The following is an 18,539-nucleotide window of genomic DNA, read 5'->3' as shown; positions in this document are numbered from 1 at the left end:
GATGTACATTTCGGCACTTTGCCATCCACTACTGCCTCATTATCAATTGATGAGTACAGTGTGCTTATGTTTCGTTGTATTTCATTCAAGGCATCAGTTACACATACCATATCTGCATGTGTAACTGAATGCCTCTTCTTAAGGGTACACACCTGAGTCTTCAAGTAACCACGCATTTGCAGGAGTGCCGCAGTTTGTTTTTCTGTGGTGGCAAGGAGACAGCAATCATCGTCCGTGGGCAGACCTGCTGTTCTTCCACTGGGCTCCTCCAGCGTCAGTGGTGGCTGGCTGAGCAGGCTGTCTTCCACAAATGAGTGCTCCTTGGCTACGTCCTGCACTACATCGGCCATGTTGCCTACATTACTCTCATCCTCAAAGTACTGTTACGGTGCAATTTCTGTATCCCCTTGATGCTCATCTAACATTGCCAGATTATCTTCTGCTTCAGGTCGTTTTTTTACAGATTCTGCTGCGGCTTCAACAGTCCCTGACAATGAAGTAAATGCACACATAAAGACAGTATGACAAAACCACATTACAACAGGCCCATAGCAGCATGGAAAGTAATCATAGAAGTGCATGGTACAGGAACACAAATACTCTCCTTCTAGAGCACTCCTCTTGGCCTCATCCAACTCTCTTTCCCTCCTTTTATCTCTTCCCCAACCTACTCAGCTCGCTGACTGGTCCCCTGGTGCACCTCCAGAGCCCTACAGGTCCCAGGGTCCCCCGCCAGTCCTACATTTGCCTCTGCGACTCTACACTTTGCTGCCACTATTGCATTATGCTCCTCAAGAGGAGCAAACACTTTGCACTTAACCCTATCCCCTGCGGGACTAGGCGCACTTGTCTTCCTCCCCATCCGCCACACTTTCTGTCTCGCATGTCTGTTTGTCCGCTCCTCCCTCTGTTTCCCCTCCCTAGCCATGCTTTGTACTGTAGTATATTGGACTGTAGGTTCCTTCCCTCTCACCCCCCTCCTCTCTCTCCTCACTCTTTGTCACGTACTTGCACTAGTAGATATGCCTCTGGTCTAGCATACTAGTTATTGCTGTTTGATCATTCAGAATCTTCAATGCCTAAGAATGCCGACTGTAATCCCTTGCTTCCATTCCCGCTTTGAAGCACTTCACTTGTGTATAAGCGCTTCACAAATAAACAATTACAATCACAATTTCAATTAGGTACAATCACGAAAAAGGCATGCTGCTCAAAGGGACACGAAAACACACCCACTTCACATGTACAGTTCCTTGAATGACAGCAAATGAAGAGGCACTGTTGTATAAATTCTACGAGGTGAACACACTTGTGAATACCTCAAAGGATGTGAAAGGCACACATAAGTATGGTTTTTAGAAATGCACACCAGATGCCCACCACACTGCATATGATGATATTTTTTAGGTCAATTAAGTGGCACAAGAATTTCTATTTACCAGTGCTCAGTGTATCCATGCCTCCTACACCCTATAGGCTTCCAGAGTCTATGACGGCAAGCACCTTTAATACTGTGGGCGAATAATTTGAGTCATAGCGCAATCCTCCACCAGTGCCCTTGCTGTGCTCTTTGATCTCAAGATACTTCTTGCAAACCCTGCGCCGCACATCATACCACCTTTTTTTCATTACTTCAACCGTGCGCAAAGTATTAGAAACAGCATTCACTTTGGTGGCAATGCTTTCCCAAAAACTATTTTTCACAGAAAGAGGTGTTTAGTGTGCCATTGTGCCAAATAACACTCTTATTTGTTATTACCTCATCCACCAGTACACCCATGGCCGCTTCAGTGAACTTCGCCTTCCGTTTTTGGCCTCCACTTTGCACTTCCACATTTTACCCAGCCATCAGAACGCTACCCTCTTTCACCCATTCACACTGTAATGGCACCTTCTTTTAGTTCACCTTATAATTCCTTTGCAAAAGTGAAAGTTGCATTTATCCCCTCCTTCTCTCCTTTCTTTTCCTGCACACACTACTTTGCACTTCTTTTCTCCATCTAACCAAGTCAAAAGGGAATGCTAGCCAGTAAATTCCTTTCACCCTTTCCACTTTTATAACCTTCCCTTGACACCATCTCCGTCCTGTCCCTGTCCTGTGCTCTCACTTGTGCCACATTTGTTTCTTGTCTCCATCATTTTTTTTCCCACGTGCTTCCTCTACGGGTGCCGCCGTGTTCTCGGCAGCACTTTCGTAAAATAACAAACATCTCGTTATTTAATGAAAGTGCTGCTGAGAATTTCCATCCCGCCCGTTGTGTACAAAAACAGGCAGAATGCAGGTGGTGCACTGTCGTGCACTCCGAGGACACCCAGGACCACTTAAGAAAAGTGGTGGAGCCTGGGCGTCCAGATTTGGCGCAGTGACTTGTGCTCGTTTGCACACTCACTACGCCAACATCGGAATCGGGCCTTGAGTTTCTGTATTTGACCGAATGATGCAAGTCATGCTGACCTTTGTTACTCCACATTTCGAAGTCCCATAGGACTCCATGGGCCACAGTATTTACCACATTCAGTAATTATAGGTAAATACATCCACACAAAAGCAGGCATTCTGGTAACAAAAGTCATAGTTTGGCAGTGCGTTAAAACATTCGGTAGTCGTGGTTACCGGATCATGTAAAAGTACCTCCAAACACACAAATCAGGCTCTCTCTGTCAGAATCCTGGTGTTATAGAAAGTTTAAAACATCTTTATATAGAATGTAAAACACTGTCTGGAAAAAAACGTTGTTGTTCAGTAGGTTTATGATTAACCATAAATTACATTTTTCATCATTTTAATCAAGAATACTGTGACGCAACGCGGTTTCTTTGATTCTGGCAGCAACCTCATACTGGGAGACTCTCAGTACCCAATTGGAATGAAATGGCTTTTCAAATGCTGCCTGAATTTTAAGTTTGTAATGCTCGAAATTACTGTAAGTGTGTTATTATTGATAATGGAGTATCCATGGGGGATTTAAGAGTTAAGGTTGTTGTCACTACCAAAATCAACCTAATTTCATGGGTTTTGTTGAGCTGAATTGTTTCACCTTAACTGTGTCTCAACTAACGTTTTGTCACTGGATTTCCAAGGCTTCATTATTCTATATCTTACTCAACCTCGGCCATTTCCACCACTTAAGGTAAAAGAACAAGGCGCACTTGCCATGGCCTTTGGTCGTGGCCACTGGCTACTTTGCCCCACTTTGGGTAATTAACCATGTCCAACTTCCAATTATAGAAAAATACTTTGGGCCATTAAGGTAGAAGATTGGGGACGTGTTCTATCTCTTTTGGTTTCTTTTCTTTTATTCCCGCAGGATTTTACTGCAGCAATATTCTTGTGGAAACCAACGTTGCTGTTTCATGACTGCAGAAATAATTCTCCCAGTAAGACAAAAACCCCTCTGAAAATAGTTCTTTATAAGCCCCCCTGCAACTAACTACACATATGCACCGTCCCTTCTTTCTGCCTTCACTCTGAAGTTAACCTGACTTCAGCTCCTCACCTAATATCGTTTTGGTATTTGTTCGTGGATCTGTGTGATTTGTTCGAGTTAATTTGATCGTGGTGGATTTGATCGAATTTTGTTTTTCTTTATTGGTAGTTTTTACCCCCCCCCCCAACTCCCATATTAATTATTACCCTAAACCCACCCCCCACATATATTTGCAGCAAAAACAGTCACCCAAAAATTCGATCAAATCCACCACGATCAAATCAGCTATGGTCAAATTGGGTAATTCAATTTTTTGCAACTCATAAACCACTTTTGCTAAAGCGTGCTGCACAAGAATCTAAAACAAGAGTACAATTTATTTAAGAATGTAATACATTAAAACAGCAGAAAAAGAGGAGTTCATTTTGTAATAGTAAATGGGTTGTTAAGCGGCTACAAAAGATGAGAAGGGGAAGAGCGGATACGAAAGGGGGCACAAAGGACTAAAAGGGGCACAAAGGGGTTTGGGTACTGAGATACGATGTAAGGATTCGGAACGGAGAGAACCGGGAGGAAAATATAAACAAATGAGGGATAAGAGATAGGGGAGAGCAAGGTCATGCAGACATTTAAACGCAATACAAAGTAAGTGATGAAGAATATGGGAGTCAAAAGAGAGGAGAGGGAGTGAGGCAAGAGAGGCAAAAAGAGAGGCACGAGGTTGAAAGGAAAACAAACTGTATAGATGCATTTTAGGGAGAACAAAGAGGAGCAAGATAGGAGGCGGAAGACCCATTAGAAGAGGACTTGCTACATGCCCATATAGAGTGTGCACCAGTGTTCCAATAAGTCTGATAATGGAGAGCCTTTATGTACCTAAATCGATCTGTTTGGTCCAATTCGCCGTCTATGATACAGGTACTATTCAATGTTGCTTGTACTGACCTACATATTGATCTTTGCCATTCGATAAAATGGACCTTGATTAACTGATCATGAGAATGACAGAGGATTTGTGCCTTGTCTATAGTCACTCATGCATTTTTGTTGCTAAGCTCATGTCCTTTCCTGCTACCACGCAGAGCCAGCCTGCCCGTTGTTCTTTACACAGAGGGTAAGGGAGACTTCGAATACTCCCACTTTACCCCAAGGTTTTATTTATCCTTTCTTGCATTGTCACAAGAGTAATACATTATATGTGAGTGCACGTTCCTATCTCTCCCTCACATTCTTTTTCGATTTCCATAGCACTTTAAGTGTGGTATGCATTGTAGGTGGATCTAGTCGGGAAGCTATCTATCCACTGCTAGGGAGAAATCTCCAGAATGGCTAATTTCCCTTACTTACTGAGTCCCTCAGCAGCTGTGCTGGATTTCTAGGATTTATTTTTTCACCTGGTAAGAGTGTGAGCCTTTTTTCACACTCTTACATGTGTTTTGCTGTGTGTGTTTAACATTTTTGTGTTCATAGACTGTGCAGCCTGACCTACTCCATAGGCATCCTCGTTTTCATGTGTGTTACACAGCACCTTTAGTGCAGTGACACAGGGTTGTCTTTTTCAGACTTCCCACTTTAAACTCCATTTCCTGGGACTGACTACTGTCTCCCAGAACATGTAAAGTTGCCATTGACTTTATTAGTCTTTTTAAATTCACATACCCGGTACAAACTATCTTACATAGAGTTCTGGAAAGGGTTAATAGTTATCCCTTTTTGTCTGTTTCTTATGGAACATTATTTCGTTCCCCTTTCTTTAAGATTTGGCTGGTGTTAGTGGTATATACCCTATTTTTCCTACCGCGGTCTATTTAAATAGCCTTGGTACTGTTTTAGGCTAAGTTCGTAGCCTCAAACTTAAATCCGCTGGACCCCATTTACTTTTATTTGGTTCCGGCTGGGTTTATTCGCCATTTCTTTTTGTAAAGGTATTTCTCGTCTTTTACTCTGCACACCAAACCAGGTTTGGTTCCTTTGTTCGCCGTCCTTTGGCGAGCTTCTCCACAGAAGCCCTCCTTAGGCGCCTGAATGTCTGAGGGGGACAGGATGTGAGGGAGGGGTTTGAGACTCCCTGCACAGGGTCTCCTTGGAGACCCATGTCACACTCTGTGTGATTGGCAGCCAGGCTGTGTGAATGGGGGAAAACTGCATAAAAATCAGGTCTCTGGGAATGAGAAGGCACAGTCGCCACTGGATCGAGAGAACCGAAGAGAAGCTGACAGAAGAGGACCCCTACCATGACTGAACCTCCCGGTGAAGCCCTGCTGCGGGTCCGAATCTCCAAACTTCGACGACAGGGAAGATCTGCAAGGAATCCTCTCCCCTTGAGCTGGTGGGACCAACCAGTTTGCCAAACTGCAAGCCAGGCCTCCCTCCTCTGGTCGAATATGCTGTGCACAGCTATAGTGAACCGGATAACCAGGAGGACCGGACCCTGCTTGGGTTTTAAGGAGCGCACCTTTTATTCGTTGGTTTGCTCTGCTGCTGGTTTCTTCCCTGGGCAGTGCAGGACCCTCCAGTCTTCCGACTTCGTGTCAGTCCGACAGTCGCTTCAGGAACCGTGAGCCTGCAGGACCTGCCAGGAACGCCTGCCTCAGCTACAGCCTTCTTCTTCATTTAAGGTACTGTTCAAACCCAGTTGTTTGTTCTGTCCGACCGCGGTGGAAGTGTTTGAAATCTTTCGCCAATCCGAGGGTTTGTCCTTCTCTATTCTTTAAAGTAACTTTTCGTCTGACCAACTTCGTTCTGAACTCTTGGCAAAGACTTAACCGCAAACTACCCTGAAATATGTGATCCTCTGCAAAGACTTTGGTCCATTGACTTTGGCCCAGGCCTCTTGATTTGATTTCCTCACTGTAGTTACTTTTTCTAGATTGCCCTGCTTACTTACTTGTTGGTGCTGCCCAACTTTTGTCTAACCTTGTCTTTCCCTCCCTTTTAAATTGCTGGAGTGCCATTTTGCTCACACTTCATTTTGAGCTTAACTTGTCCATAATCTATTGGGTGGGGTGTAGTATATTAAGAGTGTGATTTTTCTACTGCTTTACTTTGGTGAATTGTTTTACAACTGATGTGTAAATAAATGTATATTCTTTTACTCAGAAACCTTGAGTCAGTGTTTGTTTGAACCATAGTAATTGCTGTCCTTTGTGTAACTATTGGTACTGCTCACTTTACTCTTGACATAAGTCTGGCTGCTCAGCAATCGCTACCACTTTACTGTGTGGTACAGGCTTGTACCAAAGGTGAATTTGTACTGTCACTTATAGTCTTAATTGTGTGTGTTGTTCCCAAAGGGTACTGCATATGATTCTGCCTAACACCCACTCCTTTTCTTTTTTTCAAATTAGTATATAATGGGCACCACACAATCTCACAACAGTGAATTGTAGATGTGATGCAGAAGAGCCCACAGACAAGTAATTATTTTAATTCTGTTCCTCAGGGGTTGTTCCAAACTCTTTTCCTTTGGTCCTAAGGAAGGTAGAACCATCCAGATAGCTACCAGCGAAATGTATTTACCCTTGCGTGGCTAGCTGACACACGCACTTATATGCTATTGGTCTCCTACATTCAGCATTGGAGACCGATGTATTTATTATATATTTATTTTATTTTATATATTTATATAGCGCCGACTGCCGGCAGGTTCGGGGCGCTTACAATAAGACATATACAAAGCTCAGGAAGGAGCCCAAAGAGGAGACGGGACAAAAGACATAATTATACCAGATAAAGCTTGTGTAGATCTGCGAAGTACTTCTTGCCGGGCCAAATGGGGACATTCGTGAATGTGTACAAGAGTTTGGGGAGCAATATCATTTTGACCAGTGATAGTCTCCCCGCCAATGACAACGGGAGAGGGCGCCATAGTCTGCCAATTCTGCCGCGGCCAGGTAATTGTTAGCTAAAAGAACTTCTTTGGTCAGAGACCCCTGAATTCCCAGATATTTAATCCTGTCAGGGGACCAGTGCAGCGGGTACTCCGTGGCAGGTTGGGTCGTGGAGCTCGTGAAGAGGAAGAGTTTGGATTTGGTGTAATTGATGGTGAAGCCAGAGTATGTGCAATACGGGTAATCTCACGCAGAATAGGGTCAAGGTGGAGGTCCGGGTCTCTAACGAACAGCAGCATGTCGTCTGCGTAGAGCGAGATCATTTCGGGGGTACCCTGTAGCCGTATCCCCTTGCGCAAGTGGCACTCCCTGACAAAGTCTGCCATAGGCTCAATGGCCAGTGCGAACAGGATCGGGGAGAACGGGCATCCCTGGCGGGTGCCTCTGAAGAGAGAGAACAAGGTGGACGTTTGAGAGTTGACTCAGACCCTGGCGACCGGGGAAGTGTACAACAGTTTGATGTATGCAATCATCCTAGGCCCGATACCCATGGTCTCCAGGCCCAGCCACATATATTTCCAGGGCACCATATCAAAGGCCTTCTGGGCATCGAGGGTGACCGCGACTGCACTCACATCTTGATTGATTTGTGCCATAACTTTGAGAAGCCTCCTGATATTGTGTGACGTGGATCTCCCGGGCATGAACCCTGACTGGTTGTTGTGCACCATGTATGGCATAACAGGTAGGAAGTGGTTAGCAATCACCTTGGCAAAGATTTTTGTATCCAAGTTCGTGAGTGAAAGGGGCCGGTATGATCCACAGTCCTCACTAGGCTTACCAGGCTTAAGCAGGACCGTGATGACGGCCTCGCGTAGTGTTGGGGGGACGGATCCCATCTGGAGTGACTCATTCCACACCCCAAGCAACTCAGGGGCTAGTATAGCCACATGCTCCTGATAGAATTCTGCCGTTAGTCCGTCAGGGCCCGGTGCCTTTCCTTTTGGAAGACCAGAGATGGCCTCCACTATTTCATCCAATGCAACGGGGGGAGTCTTATTGGTCTCTCGTTGCTGGGGAGACGTATTTCCGTGCAGCCTGTGTGCGGCTGAAGTACTGGTCTTCCCTATTGGCCTGCTCATTGAAGGTCTTGAGCTCCTCACTGATCTGGGAGAGGACACCTGGATCAACAGAAGACGGGTGAGCTCGCTCCAGGTCCCATAGTTTAGTTTCAGTGCGGGACAGGGCATCTCTTATGGATTTGAGGACTCCCGATTCCCTAGAGATGGACGCCCCCCTGATGAAGGCTTTGAAGGCATCCCAGCGGACCCCCAGGGTGGTGGACTGCGGCAAGTTGTGCTCAAAGTAGGACTGAATATCAGCAAGGATGTCCGCCCTGAACACAATGTCCTGCAGAGCGGCCGATTTGAAGCACCATGTGTTAATGGTGGGAGCCGGTATTCCCAATTCTAGGGATATCGAAATCGGCGAATGGTCAGACAATGTGCGTGCATATATGCGTGTTTCCACAACTCTGCCCAGCATGGAGCCGGATAGTAGGAACAGGTCGATCCTGGTAGAACTGTCATGTACTGATGAACAGTAAGTGAATTCCCGCGTTTGCGGATGTAATGTCCTCCATGCGTCATGAATGTCGAGTGTCGCACAGTGGGTCAGGAGGCTGCGCCCTGCGCCTGGCAGGGGTCTGGAGGCTGTGCCAGTCCTATCCCTCATGTTATCAAGAATGAAGTTCATATCCCCACCCCAGATGATCTGCGCCCCCACATACCCCATCAATATGGATACCACCTGGTCAATAAATTCGGGAGAATCAACATTAGGGCCATAGGTATTCACCAACAAATAGTCCCTGTTAACAATGGCACAGTGCAACACAGTGTACCTTCCCTCAGGGTCTATGTAACTCTTGTGGAGAACAAACTTAAGTGACTTATGGATCAATGTCAACACTCCCCTGGCGCGAGTGGAATATGAGGTCAAATATCTGTGCGGTCCCCAAGTTGGCGCTATACTCCTGGCCAGTTGGCCCGTGGAGTGTGTCTCCTGCAAAAGTAATATTTTGCAGCTGTGTCTGCTGGCATATGCTACAATCTTGCGACCCTTGGTATAATTGCTTAGGCCCTGCACATTCCAGGACATTATTGTTACCGGCATCCCAAAGGTCTAAATAACACACCCTTAAACAAAGAGCCCATGGAGTGCGTTTCCTGCACAGGTGGTCCTCGCGCCCATGACTATTGGCGTGTGCCATGACCCCTGGAACCCAGATGCAGTAGCTCAATCCCCGAGTTCTTTTAGACATTGCAGTTATAGGCATCTCAGAAATCTAATGCACATCCCACCACTCTGATGCCATGCGGTCTGCCAAACCGCCTCTGCCATTTACCATAACGCATAAACACCCCCCACCGCCCCACCCAAGCAGGCAGTGTTACCCCCCACACATAAATACAAACAGGTCCCACGAAGAGGGGAACAACAGACAGTGCCCAATGTGACCCCGCCGACCCAGTGGCCCAACCGGGGCCAACAACCAATTCCAAACCAACAAAATTAGACATTGCAATCGCAGTGGGGTGCACTGTTGCCGTCTGGAGGGCTCTATAAAGAACATAATTGACATCAGAGTACCAGCGGAGTCTTGCACAACCTATATGAGCCATACATAGGTGCACAGCATCCGTGATTAGTGGGTGCTCCCACACGAAACCAACAGGTGTATTACCATCAACACATGAGGAACAAACAATAGTAACCAGGTAGCAGAAATGTTGAAGGAGCTGCGATAGCCGGCCGGGGTAAGGCCCGCACCGCCGTGCACACCACATCCAGGCCCGTGGATTCAAGTGGGTCAGTAGCTCGTCCAGTGGAGCATTCAACAATAGTAGGCCAGATTGCACAGCGGTGAGCCGCCCCCGGGCCCCAGTGGCAAGTTCAGCATAAGTGATCAATCTAGGTATTCAGCCCGTGTGCACTGGTGAGTCCTTAAGGTTATGTTACTACTAACACATGAAAAGACAAGCCATGTTGAGCAAGCAGTCATGATGTACCGTGGCCTGAGTTCAGTCATCAACAATAGGATTGCCAGCGGGATTCAGAAGCGGTATCTGTGACTCTATAAATTTGACCGCTTCATCAGGCACCGTGAAAAAGAACAGCTTTTCTTTGGAGGTGATTTTGAGCCTGGCTGGGAAGAGGATGGCATATGGGACGTTACGCTCCCTTAGCAGTTTCTTGACTCCGAGGAATTGACGTCTCTCCTGCTGCACTGCGACAGAGAAGTCGGGGAATATCCTGATGGTGTTTGAGTCAAGGCGTAGGTCACCCTTTTCGCGAGACAGGCGTAGGATGAGGTCCCGGTCTATATAATTAAGAATCCTAGCAATGATGGGTCTAGGGAAGTCGCCCGGCCTGGGACGCGGGGACAAGGCCCGGTGAACTTGCTCGACCATGAAGAAGGGGGATAGCACAGGGTTCCCCAGTAGGTCTTTAAGCAGATTTTCGACTGCCAGCTCCATGCGGCCCTTCAGGGTATTTTCGGGGACCCCACCTATGAGCAGGTTGTTCCTGCGCAAGCGGGATTCTAGGTCGTCGCACTTCGATTTCACCACCTTCATTTCGCAGGTTAGGGTGGCCACAGCATCTTGCAAGGTGCGAAGCTGATCTTCATTAGCCCCAATTCTGTTTTCAGCCTCAGTTATTCTTTTTCCCGCCTGGTCAATTCGGGATTTAAGGGAGCGACGTTAGCATTAATGTCGTCCAATTTTTCATGGACCGAGGCAAAGTTCTTGGCCATCGATTCCATCATGGCAGTGAGGTCTGGGGCTGTTGCTCCAGGGGTAGGTCAGAATCAAGATCTTCCTGTGCGGATGATGCAGTGCCCCGGTCTGCACGTGGAGTCGCCTTGGTAAATGTATCCATTGCGCCCACCTTGTTCGTTCCCCTGGATTTGTTGGGCATCGCACTTGTGGTGGGGGGGAACCCAGCAGGTCAGGCCATATATATTATAGTGAGGAGAAATGTAATGGAGAGAAGTGCACCCCAGTCGCAGCAGGCCGCTTCAGTCGAGTGGGGGTGGGAATGGGTGGCTACTCCGCCGCTGTATCCGTAGTCTCCCAGCGTGGAAGGTGCATTAGTTGGGGAGGAGCCGCCTCAGGGCGCCACGAGTGCGGAGTCAGGCCATATGGCAGGACGGGCTCTGTCAGGTAAAGCGGCGCCAGTGGGGAACATGCATGGGGCCTGGATCCAAATTTCAGGGCCCCTATGTAGGATGATGCTCTGCAGGGCAGTTCACAGCAAATGTGAGGGATCGTGGTAGTTAGAGCCCCAGTCCAGTGAGGTGCCCTCAAATGGGGCCGGTGGGGTAGTCCGCGGCCCCCAATGACCACGTGGGCCCAAGGAGTGGGCCGTGGTGTAGGCAGCATGTGTGAGGCGGCCGGTGGGGCACACGCAGGCAGGAAAGTGCACAACTTCACGGCAGGCGAGTCCCGCCGCAACCCAGCTCCTCACCTGGGCCGCGGGCAGCCGCCCGGGGTCTGCAGGCGCAGGCAGGCGGGCCGCCGGATCACAGATCCCACTGGATCCGGGCTGCCCCTGGGCCCAAGGCGCGGCCAGCCCGCGGCGCCCTCCAGCTGAGGGGCTCCAGCCCCCATGAGCAGCAGAGCAGGTCCGCGATGTCTCTCGAGCAGAGGGGCTCCGGCTCCCACGAGCGGCAGAGCAGGGCTGCGATGTCAAAGCGTGGGGGCCGGGCCGGTTGTAGTGCCAGCCCGGGCGCAGCTCCCGTCCGCCAGAGCCACGCAGCAGAGGCCGGGGAGGCCCTTCACACTGTGATGGTCCGGAGGCTCCCACGCCGTCACCCACCAGCACCGGCCATTACAGGCACCGCCCCCGTAGCCCGTGGCCAGGGGGCAGGGAACTCCTACGAATGCAGGCCCCAGCCGGATCTCAGTCAGCGCGGAGGTTCGCACAACAGAGCGGGCCGAAGCTCCAAAGCAGGGCGGCGGGGCTCCCAGAGCCCGATTCGGGACGAAAATGCAGCAAAATGTGTGGCACGATGTAAGCTTCCAGCAGGGCCAGCACAGTGTAAAGAAATTAAAGCAATCCGCTGATGTTGCCGTATTATACGTCCCAGCCACACTGAGCTCCACAGCTTGGCAGCCTTTTTCCAGGCTGCTCAACAGCACCCCCCTCTGTGTGTACAGTTGATGTCAAATAGGCAGAGTCAGAATCCACCGTCACTTCCTCATATCTTTGAATTGCAGCAATAAGCACCACTAATTCTGCAGTCTGTGCTGAACAATGTGAAAGCAATCTCGCACTTGTTACTATCCACCCTCACAGTTCAGCTTTACTTCTGCTCCTCCACTATGCCTTTCGCCAGTCGTTCGGTCAATTTTTGAAGAACCACCAATAAAGAGAATTTCCTCCTCCCCCAAAAGCTTTTTCTCTAACACAGGGAATGTCATCATAAAACTCATTATACGTTGGGCAGTCGTGTACATAGTCATCCTTTCCTACTGGTTCTGCTATGAATGTTGCAGGGTTCACTATTCCACAACTAACAATTTTAATCGCAGGTTTCGAAATAATTACCTCATATCCTGATGCGCTTTGTGTAGTCAATGTACTTTTGGGTTTCTCTAGAATAGCAAATAACGTGGGCCAACAAATAATGTCACTGAGCACCCCATTGTAATACTTTTTTTCAATAGCAAATGCAGCAGCAGCTAACGCTTGTTCGCAATGGTAATGCCCTTTCATTACTGGATCTAAAATCCCACTATACTAAGCCAATGGTTTGTGTCCATGTCCTAATGTTGTTTTCTGTGTGAGGACTGCTGTCATAATTTCTCCATTTGAATGGGAAAATAAATACAATGCTTCATGGTAGTCTGGAATTCATAGCACATGAGCTGTACTAATTTCCTTTTTTAATTTTTCAAATCCTTCAGTCATTTCATCTGTCCATGTTATCTTACTTTTGTCTACCTGTGCTTCTTTAAGTGCTTTTAAAAGTGGTCGAATATAAGTGTTGTAATCGAAAACCCAGGCTATGCAATAGTTCCATAGACCTAAAAATAGTCGCATTTCCTTCACTGTTTTAGGCTCTGAAGTCTTCATAATTGCTTCTGCTTTTTCAGGTGTCACTTTTCATCTTCTTAAGAAATTAGCTGTCCTGTATACAATAATATTATTTAGGGGACGGAGATCCTGAATACATCTCCACAACCCCACAGTTTATTTCTTCACTGCGTACACAGCTGTGTTACATGGGGACTCAGATGGCACCAATATTTCCTGCTTCATTAAAGCGGAAATAGTCTCAAATATACCTTCATCCGTTTCGCTGGACATGGCATATTGCTTTCCTCGTGACGAGATTGCTCCTTTTTTAAGCTTAATTTTAACTGCCCCTACTCTTTCAACAGACCCATGTCATATGGACTGGTAGTTCATAAAATATTTGGCACTTTTTCGAAATCTTCCTGGAAAAATGACTCTTTATTTTTTACCAATGCCATTCTCTGCGGTATTTCTCTATTCACCTAATCCAATGAGTGACACTTAGGAAAAGTACTAATTTATCATCTGAGTAATTATCCCAGAAAAGCTCATCTGTCAAATCTGTCAACCTATATCCTTCACCGAGGGCTATCACTGCTGTCCATCCTCTTCCCTCATCATCTGTCCCATGGACAACCACCCTTTCTTCTCTGACCACAGCCACTTCTAACTCTAAGGGGATAACCTGTCCTTCATCATCCATAGGTATTTCTGGTCTAAACAAAAACTCTTCAAGTATTCTCAACATCTTACCTACCAACATGGGTAACCACGTTAATAAAACAGTCATTCCATACAAAACTCCTTCTGCATTAACAGGGACTCCTTGTAATGCCTTCTGGCCTGAATAGGCTAATATAAACTCTTTCACACTCATATAATGAATCCCTGGAGTGGAGCACACTAGTCCTTCGTTAGTAAAGGATATTGACATGTTAGGTTTTGTCATCAAGTCACGCCCTAATATTTTAACTGGTGTTTGCTGAGAATATAATAATGGCATAGACACGTTGTGTTCTCCTATAGAGATTGGTAATTCATCTGTAAAAGGAACTAAGCTCATTGCCCCAGAGAATCCCTGTGCATTAATGCAATGCCTGACATTGGGCATTTTCCCTCACAGACACAGGAATGCGTTGCTCTGGGGTCTACAAGGAACTAAAATGTCTTGCCTCCTATCATTACCTTTGACCCTTGGTTCCTCTTGGGGGTCCGGTGTCACTGATAGTACTGAACACATCAGGTCACTCTGTGGGCTGTCCTATTGCAGATATAAATTCATCCCTGTACCTGTGAAAGGATTTCCTCCTACCACGGTCACACTCCCTATTCCAGGTCTGGGCGTTTGTGGGACTCCTGCACTTATATTCCATTGTGGTACCATGGCCTGTTGTGCCTGCGCTTGCTGGGTTTTTATCTGTTGTGTTTGCATAGGCATTTGCTGTGGTTTCCCTTGTGGCGATTGCATTTGAATTGGAGCTTGCTGTGTTTGCTGTGGACGTGCCCGATTTTGTGTGTGATCTTGGGCATATTACTCCTGTGGTTCTGCATTGTTTTGTGGAACATAGCCAACCCCCCCTCTTGGAGTTTGCCAATACTTCTACATGTTCTGGTTATATGTCCCATCCTCCCACAATTCCAACATTGTTGCAGCTGTCCGCCATTACATCCCCCTGTTCCTCCCTGAGAGGTTTGAAATCCACCTCGTCCTCCCCTAGGTCCATTCCCTCTCCCTCTTGGCCAAAGGTTATACCCACTCTGATCATTGCTTTGATGCGCTGGTCGTATCTCTTGTGTCATCACACCTTCACCACTCGTCAATACAGATCCCTCTATGTCTATGACAATTATTTCTGCACATTTTCTTCCTCCTGCTATCTACTCTCAGCTTTCTTCTTATTCTTCTCCTGTAACAATCGACAATGATGTACGATAGTCAAATGTATTTCTGGTCATGGCTTGGCTTCCATCCCTGCCTGTTTCTTCATCTGCAGTTGCACTGGCTCGTGCATTCCCTGACATAAAATGTGATAAAATAATGCCACCATTTTATCCCACGGTTCTCTCTTCTTGAGACGCCATATCGCTTGAATATCTTGAATAAAGGCAACAGGATCTTCATCCTCACCCATTTTCCTAGTCATAATCGCACCCATGTCTGATGTACTGGGATATTGTACTGTGAGTGCCCGGCATACTCTGCTCTGCAGTTGTTAAATGGTGCGCCATCATGTGCCGTGTTTTGTGCAGTAACACCCGCATACCCTTATCGCTTCCAAATGTCGTCAGCCCTCTCACATTGAATGGCTGCCAGAAGGCCTTTTATGTCATATATTGCTAACGTCATTCCTGTTGTCATTCTCTCTAACTAATAAATCCATTTTCCTGCACCTGAAATCAAACTAGGTAATTCACGTTTCAAATTATACTTACCCATTTGTGGCCACAGTATATATTGTGGTCACTCTCCCCCTTTCTCTAATAATGGTAATTGTGAAAATCCTCATCCGTAATCATACTCACCTACACTTCTTGTTTTCCAGGTGGGGCTAGTCTCGCCCATTTGTCTCTGTTCTAGCAGTGACTTTAATCTGCTTACATAAAGCAGGGATATATCCCTTGTACTGCACGATCATGCTTGTGGTCGCTTAGTATATGGTGTCGGTTCTGGTGTTTTTTCTTTAAGATCCTCTAAGTGTGACCATTTTACACCCTTTTCTACACTTGAATCTTTTGAAAAAACGCTTTCTTGTTTTCTTCCCTTTCTTCATCTGACATCATTACGCCCCAACACGTATGGCTTTCGTTCCCTTTCCACATCAAGATCTAGTCTGCTAAAAGACAGTGTTGTATGTTCATCTGTTATTACATCATCCGACCTACCTCCTATTTCCCTCGATAAAGTTCCTTCGACATTCTCTTTGGTTTTATTTCCATCGTTATCCCTTATTTTCCTATATGAATCCCCAATCTTTTTCCCTATGTTTCTGCTTCATGCTCGTCAGCCCATGTTTGTATTCTCTGTATCCCTTGCTGCTCCCTGCGGGGCTGTTGTGACCTCTTCTTCCGATCATTCTCGTGCTTGAATCGGCACCATGCCTTTCTCAAATAGATATCTATTTCGTCATCCCTTTGCCCCCTACTCCTGTTCATCTCTTCTTCTCTTCTCCTCATCCCTCTCATCTCTTCTTCCTGTTGCCTTGTTTGCAACCTTCATACTTTAATTCTCTGTGTTTCTATCTCCTCTTGTTTCTTCTCTTCTAGTCTCTGATTTTCTTTCCTTGCCTCATACCTTCTTTGTTCTTCCTTTTGCTTCCTCTCTTTTTCCTTCTCTTCCTTGTATGCTTTCTCTTGCTCTCTTTCTTTTCCCAACCTTCTCTTTCTTCCCTTTCTCTAACCCCATCAATGTCCTTATCATCTAGTTTGAGTAATATCTGTCCTCCCATCCATTCATTCTGTACTATCGTCACTTCCTTAGCCTTGTCCTTCATTTCCCTTTGTCTCTTTGCTTCTTCCTCTATCTCTATATGTCTGTCCTTTCTCGCATCACACTGTTTACTTCACAAGACTAGAATTGCATGAGATCCTTCTCTAGTACCATGGTAAAATAGAATTTTTAGACATAGGTATGATCTAGAATGTCTCATGTTATCTGCAAAATGTTTCATAGATTGTTTTGTTATGTCTGTTGAACTTTGTAACACAAATGTAAAATCATAGTGTGTGATATTTTATGTCATTTCATGAGATTTGTAATTGTACCCATTTTAGCACACACATTGTTCCATACTCTTTTTGCAGACACACCGTGACTTTATTTAGCATTCTACCGCGGACTACATAACTATGGTTGGGTTCATGCAAACCTGGGCTCCCCGGCCGCAGTTTTTACATCACAGCACACAGATTAGTACAACGTCTGTACGTATGCCATGCACTATGTTTACAAGTGCTGAGCAGGCATGTCCGTTTTCATCCTATGGGGTTTCCCCATCAGAATGACTCTGCAAAGACACTTTCGCTTTGTGCCTATCACTTGCAGCTCCAGGAACACAAATAAAGGCACCCGTGAGACACATTTCGGCTCACCATTCAAGTAGATTGCGAGATGTAACTCTGTACCGTTGCCATGACAACGTACGTATACACCCGTTTGTAAATCCTCGACTTTTCTACATTTGGTCACATAACCCACTATAATTAGTAGATTTACATAATGCTAAACGGAGTAGGCAGATATACCCATTTTACGCCGCGTATTTGGTTTTCCCACTCTAACATGGCCGCCAGTATTTAACCGCAAGGTGGCCTAGCAACGGCATCCGCATCGCAAATCTGCCTTGCATTGTCTTTGAAGTGAGAGCTTCTACTATCACATATCAGCTCTCCTACGCCAATGAGTCAGATCTCAGGAGATTCTCTGCCCTCTGTAATTTAGATATTGATTAATGCTACCATAGGTATGTAGTGTATTCCTGTTGGACGTACGATCGCACATTTAGACGATTGTGTTTTTCTAACAGCCAGCTATATTGACACAGCATTCTAATTGTAGGAGACCATTCGTCAGTATCAAGGCCAGTCATGTACCTGATGTGACCGCACCCTCAGCGCTACCTACATATAGGTAAGCGCGTGCTCCTTGTTTAGCGTGGGTCAATCACTTTTGTTTCTGTAACTCACTACTTAACAGTGCTTTTACATAACTTTGGGGACATTAGAGACAACATAGCTCTCTTTTATTTTTTTCTCCCTTGTGTCATATAGGTGTCCATTGCGATCACAACCCAGGAGACACTACGGGTCCCTGAATTCTTCCCCTTTTGGGTACATGTGTGGTCCCAATTAAGTCCCACAGGTAAGCAGTGTGTTCCAGTTACTTATAAGACACAAAATGATTCAGTCATACACCACAATCACACATGAGTATTCCCCTCACATGATTTCATTCACTTTTTCAGCTTTATCTGAACATCTTGACAACATTGTCTTCCCCGTCCTGACGAAGGCCATAAGAAGGAAAAGTCCCAGATAGCCCTTATATATGGCCAAAACTCCCCGGTGCAGACAAACTCTTTTTTTCAACCACAGTGTCACATGTTCTCTCACTGTCTATGTACCGATATACATCCTGTATACCTGTTCCATTTGTTTATGTGTATTGACTCCTGCCGTTTTGTGATATATCGACAGCAGT

The sequence above is a fragment of the Ambystoma mexicanum genome, chromosome 7p (genome assembly GCF_040938575.1).
Source record: "Ambystoma mexicanum isolate Mex_15411 chromosome 7p, UKY_AmexF1_1, whole genome shotgun sequence".
Taxonomy (NCBI): domain Eukaryota; kingdom Metazoa; phylum Chordata; class Amphibia; order Caudata; family Ambystomatidae; genus Ambystoma; species Ambystoma mexicanum.
The sequence above is the reverse complement of the archived record's forward strand: the minus strand, read 5'-3'. Positions refer to the sequence as shown.